The sequence below is a fragment of the Sinocyclocheilus grahami genome, unplaced genomic scaffold (assembly GCF_001515645.1).
Source record: "Sinocyclocheilus grahami isolate Dianchi unplaced genomic scaffold, SAMN03320097.WGS_v1.1 scaffold6.1, whole genome shotgun sequence".
NCBI lineage: Eukaryota > Metazoa > Chordata > Actinopteri > Cypriniformes > Cyprinidae > Sinocyclocheilus > Sinocyclocheilus grahami.
Window position 1 is genome coordinate 1333235 of NW_015505185.1, and position 7175 is coordinate 1340409.

Consider the following 7175-nt stretch of genomic DNA (forward strand, 5'->3'; position numbering starts at 1 on the left):
CATTTATTCTTTTATCCATTCCTTTATTCATTTATCTGTTCATTTTTATGTTATTTGTTCATTTGTATGTGTATTTATCTATCTGTCTTTGTCTTGCATTTGTTCTTTGTCTATTTTTATTAACAGTCACCTTGCTTTTTGAACCATTAATCAACAAATCCTTGGTAAACATTGTAGGTATAAAGGTCACAGTGCTCACTATAAAAACACCTTGCTCACATATCAAGTAATTTTCAGTTTGAACTTAACCTTTCCATCCATTTCTGCAGAGCATTTATGAAAATGATAGATGAATGTTATTGTGTTGACAGGATAATCAGCATTCAGTCAAATTTACACAACGCTTTAGAGAACAAAACAAGCTTATGGAAAGCAAATTTCTGACAATGGTTGCAAATTTTGTTCATGGGACAAATTTTCATAATGCACTCTTAAAAATATATGTATTGGCATTAATTGCTCTATTAAGAACCTTTTACACCCATAGAATCGTTCCAGTGAAAAAAGGTTCTTTAGTTTATCAAAACATTCTTTACATAAAATACAAAATATGGTTCTTTTAAGAACTGTTGACTGAAAGTTTCTTTGGGGAACCAAAAATGGTTCTTCTAAGGTATTGGTGCAAAATCACCCATTTGGAATCGATGTTTTTACTGACTTTATTTACATATTTCTTCTTGACGATCGTAGGAAATGTCGCTGACTCAAAGTCACAAAAGTACTAATGGTCTGATCTATTTCTGCAGTGTTTGCTCTTTTAGTCCTTTTGTTCTGAAGCATTTTCCTGTTGCTCTGTTTAAACCTGAGTGTTTTCAGCTGGTGTCAGAGGGGCGTCTAGAGGCCCCCGCGGTTCCCTGCTATTGGTTTTGCAATGAATCTGGAAATCTATAAATCCCAAATGCACAAATGAGAGAAAATATCAACAAAATATAAATTAATAAATAAGAATAAAATAATACATGAATAAATAAATAATATTAATATTAATAAAAATACTGAATTCTGAAAGACTTTTTACATTAAAGACAAATGACCTTTTTTGGCAAAATAATCAACATTCATGATAATAGATCCCATTTATAATTATATTGCTTGTTATTCAATAAAAACTTCTAAACATCTTTAAAACAAGGTTTCACCTGAGAAATAATATTTATTTTATTTTCTTAATGTGGGTATTTTTGTATTTTTTGAGAACTAGCGTTCTCTATTCTATCTACTTGTTTTCTTATTATTCTAAAAAATTACCCTCTAACGCTAGTGTTCTCTATTCTTTTTCTATTCTTTCGATTTGTTTTCCTTTTATATATTTAAAAAAATGACCCACTAATATTAACATTCTCTATTCTTTTTCTGTTCTGTCTACTTGTTTTCTTTTTATTTATTATTAAAAAACCTTGCATTAGACTAACCGAGACTTGTCATAGCACTTACATATCATTGCTCTTTTGTTGGTTTTGATTGCTTCTATTGTCTTCATTTGTAAGTCGCTTTGGATAAAAGGAAAAAACAAGGAAAAAATAACCACTACTATATGATTTGTAAGTAGCGGTTCTTTAAAGAGGTCTGAAAGGGCGCAGTGATTCCTCTTGTTGCAATGTCTTGATCTTCAGTTTTGGAATCATAAACCGTTTTAAAATCCTTCCTGCATGCTCTTATGTATGCAACAGCAAATAGATGGCATCTCAGCACCTTTTCTGGTACCTAAGTCATGTACGACAACCCTTGACCACATGTTTCAGAAGCAACTGCTTTGAGAACAAAGTGAGAACTTTGATCCATTGCCTCTTCTTGTGTCTGGCAGCCTTAGCTAATGCGAAATCCAAGGCCGCTGAGTTAGTTGCCACCAAGGGCATTAAGTTAGATTTATAAGGATGGGTCGAGTGTCTTAGGGCACTGACAGAACTGGAGTGCGAGGTGATGAGATGATGCAGAACACCTGCCTAGGCTTTCTGGAATGTTGGGAATCTTTCAGAAAATTGAAACGGAATGGGAATATTGTGTAAAAAAGATAAAGGCATTGCTGGAATGTTTTAACATGTTGCATTGCTGGGGTGTTTTTTATTAATTTTTTTGTGTTTTTTTAGAGGCCGTTTTATGTTACATAAGTGTCTGGATTTCAAGGTTTAGTGTGGGATGAGGCTGGTTGCAAGTGCTGGAGGTTAAATGCCATTTGAGCATGAAAATGTTGCGCAAAACATTCACTATTATTTTCCAATCTCTCATCTGTTTTCTCAATGATTGATGTTGGAGTATTGTAAAAGCCCACTGTTGGAGTAGTGCCAGATTGTCCCTCATGACTTAATACTATAAACACACCAACCCACTATATTCAGACATACCTGCCTCTGTCTCTCTGTTAACATTGTTAGCTTCATAATCTTCTCTTAGAAAAGAGTAAATAATAACACAATAGCACCATTTCCACATTAACCTGTGGAATGCTGCTTAGCAAATGCTTTGGCTTTTTGAGTTAAAGTCTCCTGCTCTGGCATGTTGTGATTAAACTTTATTATTATTATTATTAGCACTCTGACTTCTTTGGATTTTTAATGCGTATTAAAATGCAATGTAACTTTTTTTTATGGGCATTTGTGTTTCAAATGAACCCTCTATCTTGTTTATACTCATGCTATCACTATAATAAGACAACTGAGATGTACTTTGCGAAAAGGAACAGGTCTGATCTGGGCTGTATGGAGGTATGTAAATATTTTTAGATTTAACTAGATGCATCCTGCTTGAGGTGTTGTCATATTTTATGGCAGATTGTGGGGGTTGGCATATGGATCATGGTGAATGTGTCTATATAGCTGACAGACATAGATAAGACAGTAGGAATAATGCTCGTCTAGGGCTTCATTTAAAAAATTTAAAAAAACTAGAACCAAATGTTGTAGTTTTTTTTACTTAAATCTTCAACGTCTGCATTTTTCTGCAGAAAGAACACTCGGGAATTCAGTAAGAATGAATTGTGTCGCATGTTATGGCAAGTGTTCTAGCATCCGATTCACTAAAGAAATGATGCAATTCAGTAAAAGTGTATACATCTTAGATTATGCACATCTCATCTTATACTGAATTAAAAACGGCTCTTCCTCAAGCATGCACACATGTTTTTAATGAACATTTTGGAGATTTTATGTGCAGCTTGCATCAGAAATCTTAATGTGATATCCCAAAATTCATGTTGAAATGCATGAATTGAAACCCAGCGAATGCATTTTCTGACAGTACATTTTTCTTAAGAGTCAGTTCTTTGTAAAGGAATAGTTCACCCAAAAAAGAAGATTTGCTGAAAATGTACTCACATTTAAACTGAGTATACTTCATCAAAGCATTACATCCCTTGCAGAATTAGTCCAAACAACTGATAAAAACATCACAATAATCCACAAGTAATCCACACAACTTGTGAAGTAAAAAGAAACATATTCATCATTAAGGTGTTTTAAATTTAAACCATTTCTTCTGAACAAAATAATATAGTTCATAAATCATAATAATGCTTCATCCAGTGGAATAAGTCCATCCCCCGTTGTCCTCTCACATCAAAATCTACTACATATTTGTTTAGAAATATTTTTGACTGTTTTCACTTGTAAACAGTGCTTGATCTGTGCATATTTCTCTCCTGATACAGATTAGACTACTTTATTACTGGAGAAAGCAATATTATGTATAGAGGACTCCTTTCAGCTGAAAAAAAAATGGTTTGAAGTTAAAAACATCTTAATGATGAAGTTGTTTATTACAAACATGCAGCTTTTCACTTCATAAGACATTAATTGATGAACTGGAATCGTGTGGATTACTCGTGGATTTGTGTGATATTTTTATCAGTTGTTTGGACTCTCATTCTGACGGCACCCATTCACTGCAAGTGATGTCATGCTAAATTTGTCTAGTAGTGCAAATTTCTGAAGAACTAACTCATCTACATCTTACATGGCCCAAGGGTGAGTAAATTTTTTAGCCAATTTTCATATTTAGTAAACAGTTCCTTTAATGAATTGGTCAAAATGACTCTAACAAATCCAAATTTATTTTGGTCATTTGGTCTTATGGTTTGACATTCATTTTTGAAAGCATAAATATGACTTTATCTCTCAATATGAGTTCTCTGATCTGATTTCAAATCTGCGTCAGAAATAACTGACATAACTGGACATTGGCATTCAGAATGCTGAACAGGTCATTTTTAATGTGAGAGGAGCACTACAGAAGCACAACTCTATGTGGCATTCAGAGAGAGAGCTCCTTGTCTTCTCAGCCACAAATCTAACATAGAGAATCTAAGAAACAGGGCTGGTTTTCAGCGCTGGAGGAAAGAGATCAGAAGAGAGCCTCTTTGGCTGAGCTACATGAAGATCCAGCTGTGTTTAAACCGGATCCCCACAGCGCAAAGAAGGGTCACCTTACCTCCAGGGCTTCACCGCTGCAAATAAAGACATCCATTCACACAGTCCTGCCAATCGCTCAGCCTGCTGCTGCTTTTCATCTGCTGCCCTTGTGGTGATCCCCATGTAGTACAGACTGGTGGTGACATAAGCTCTCTCTTTTTGAGAAGGTCTTGCTTTTTTCTTGCTCGAGCGCCTTTGAAGATTATGGAGTCTCAGAGTAAATTTTGGCAGCATCCATGGCAATGCTGAGCCGGCTTTGGCCACCGTTCAGCGTTTCTTTATTTCATTTATTTTGGGGGTGCATTATATGAGGGTTATTACCATGCGTAATAATATCAAATGGGGATTTAAAAAAGAAAACACTTCCATTTGATGGAAATATGCACTAAATAGTGGACATTTTGCTTTTATCTTTGGCTAAAGAGTGATATTGTGGATTTTACCCCACCGGAATGCGATTTTTACAGGGGATGCCCCTCGAAATGCGATTGCTTTGGGCTAGTTTTGAGTAGTAATTGCTCGGGTTTTGTCAGGAAAGCCTGGCAACCCTGTCTTAGCTTGAACCAACCCTTAACTGCAAATATTAAACTTTGGCTGGTCACGTGCTCTAAAAATAATTTTTTTGAGGTTTTAAATAAAACAAAGGTTATTGGAGTGTCTTTACAAGAAAATACTTTCAGTTTTGGTATTTCAGTTTAATTTCATGCATAATATGCCATATCTTAGTAACTTATTACAAAATCTACTAGCAATTCCTGCGTAAATGTTTTTTTTCTACATAAACTTTTTTACGGCGTACGAACATGTATGCTATGTTAAATTGTGCCATTTCTAGCCAGATCTAAAACCATATCAGAATAGCATAAAAAGTTATCTCTTTTTACTTGTAGGGCTGGTATGCAACCACCTAATACCTTAGTATCTGTAAAGCATGGTAAAATATGTTTTTTCCTTCAGAAAGTGTTACTTAATATATTATCTTTTTAGTGTGGTCTATGTAAACACACAGAAACATTAAATTGCTAATGAAGCTTTTATTTATGGACCAATGTAAAATGAGCACCTTCTTTGAGTAATGTGAAAGCATTGTTGATAGTGGCTGCAGGCAAAATGGAAGAGTGTTTTGTGAATGAAGGGGATCCTTCTCTTTCTCCCTCCTCTTTCCTCTCTCTATCTCTAGATGGGGTCAGCAGGAGTCTGTGTTGATTTGTGACTGTTGCTTCCTTTAGGGTGAGCAAGGACAGTGGTGAACAAACAAGCTGATTGATGTTTCTCAACCACAGAAGGAAATGCACAGATCATTTAGGACAAGAGAACATCAGCAGTGGCGTTTTTATATGAGGTACTTTATCAGATAAATGTAAACATCAGGGGGAAGGTGCGTCACCTGGATAATGCAGTCTATGGAGAATCAGAGCATGTCTGAATCCAGAGTTTTATACGTAATCTTTTTGTTAAATGTTTTTTTTGTTTTTTTGTTTTATAAGTATTTTCATAGATTATTTTTATTTAATTTTGTATATATTTTAAAACACTTTTTTAAAAGATTTCTTTTTTTATGAACATAAGTTTTGGAATTGAAAAAAAAAATGTAAATTGTTTTTAATATATATATATATATTTAAATAGATTTTAGATTTTTAAACTATCAGTTGATCTGTTTTAAACTTAAATGTTTAATTATATCTATCTATCTATCTATATATATATATATATTTAAAAAATACTTTTTAACCCTTGTGTGTCAATTAAAAAAAGTTACATATAGGTCCATAGTGGACAAAAATGTCCATGTCAAAAAACTGTCATAAAAATTTGAAGCTTGGGAGCACAGAGTTAAGTTTGGTCTCATTTTAAAGAAGACCCATGGCAGATTATTGTTGAAGTTAAAAGATTTCTTTTTTTATGAACATAAGTTTTGGAATTGAAAAAAAAAAAGTAAATTGTTTTTAATATATATATATATATTTAAATAGATTTTAGATTTTTAAACTATCAGTTGATCTGTTTTAAACTTAAATGTTTAATTATATCTATCTATCTATATATATATATATATATATTTAAAAAATACTTTTTAACCCTTGTGTGTCAATTAAAAAAAGTTACATATAGGTCCATAGGTGGACAAAAATGTCCATGTCAAAAAACTGTCATAAAAATTTGAAGCTTGGGAGCACAGAGTTAAGTTTGGTCTCATTTTAAAGAAGACCCATGGCAGATTATTGTTGAAGTAAAAAAAAGTTTAAAAAGTGAAACCAAAAAAAAAAGTTCTAGATGTTTAGGTTTATAAAAATTATTTATGAACAATGTTTTATATAAAATATATATTTTATGAAACATGTTGAACTCTATAACTGCTAGAAAATAAAAACCATAAATCTAAACAAGTTGTATTCCAAATTTGAGGTTGATATCTCAAAAAATTAGCTTTCAGTAAGATTTTGTTTGGGCGCAGTACCAAATTTTCCCCATTAGATGCCAGCAAAACTCCGCTGGTGCACACAGTGGTTGGATTTGTGATTTGCAGTAGAGTTTTTCTCTCTCAAATATTACAAGAACACACACGCACACAATTTTTTTTATGACACACATACAAACCACACTCTGACCATCCATACCAACACACCCACACAATTATAGCTGCATTATTTATCCAATTGGCTCTATAATATGCAGAAGCAGAAAACAGAAATTAAGCGAGTATTTTCTTTATAGGTCAAACCTGAAAAAATGGCACCATCTGGTAAAAAATAGTAAAAAATTAAATTT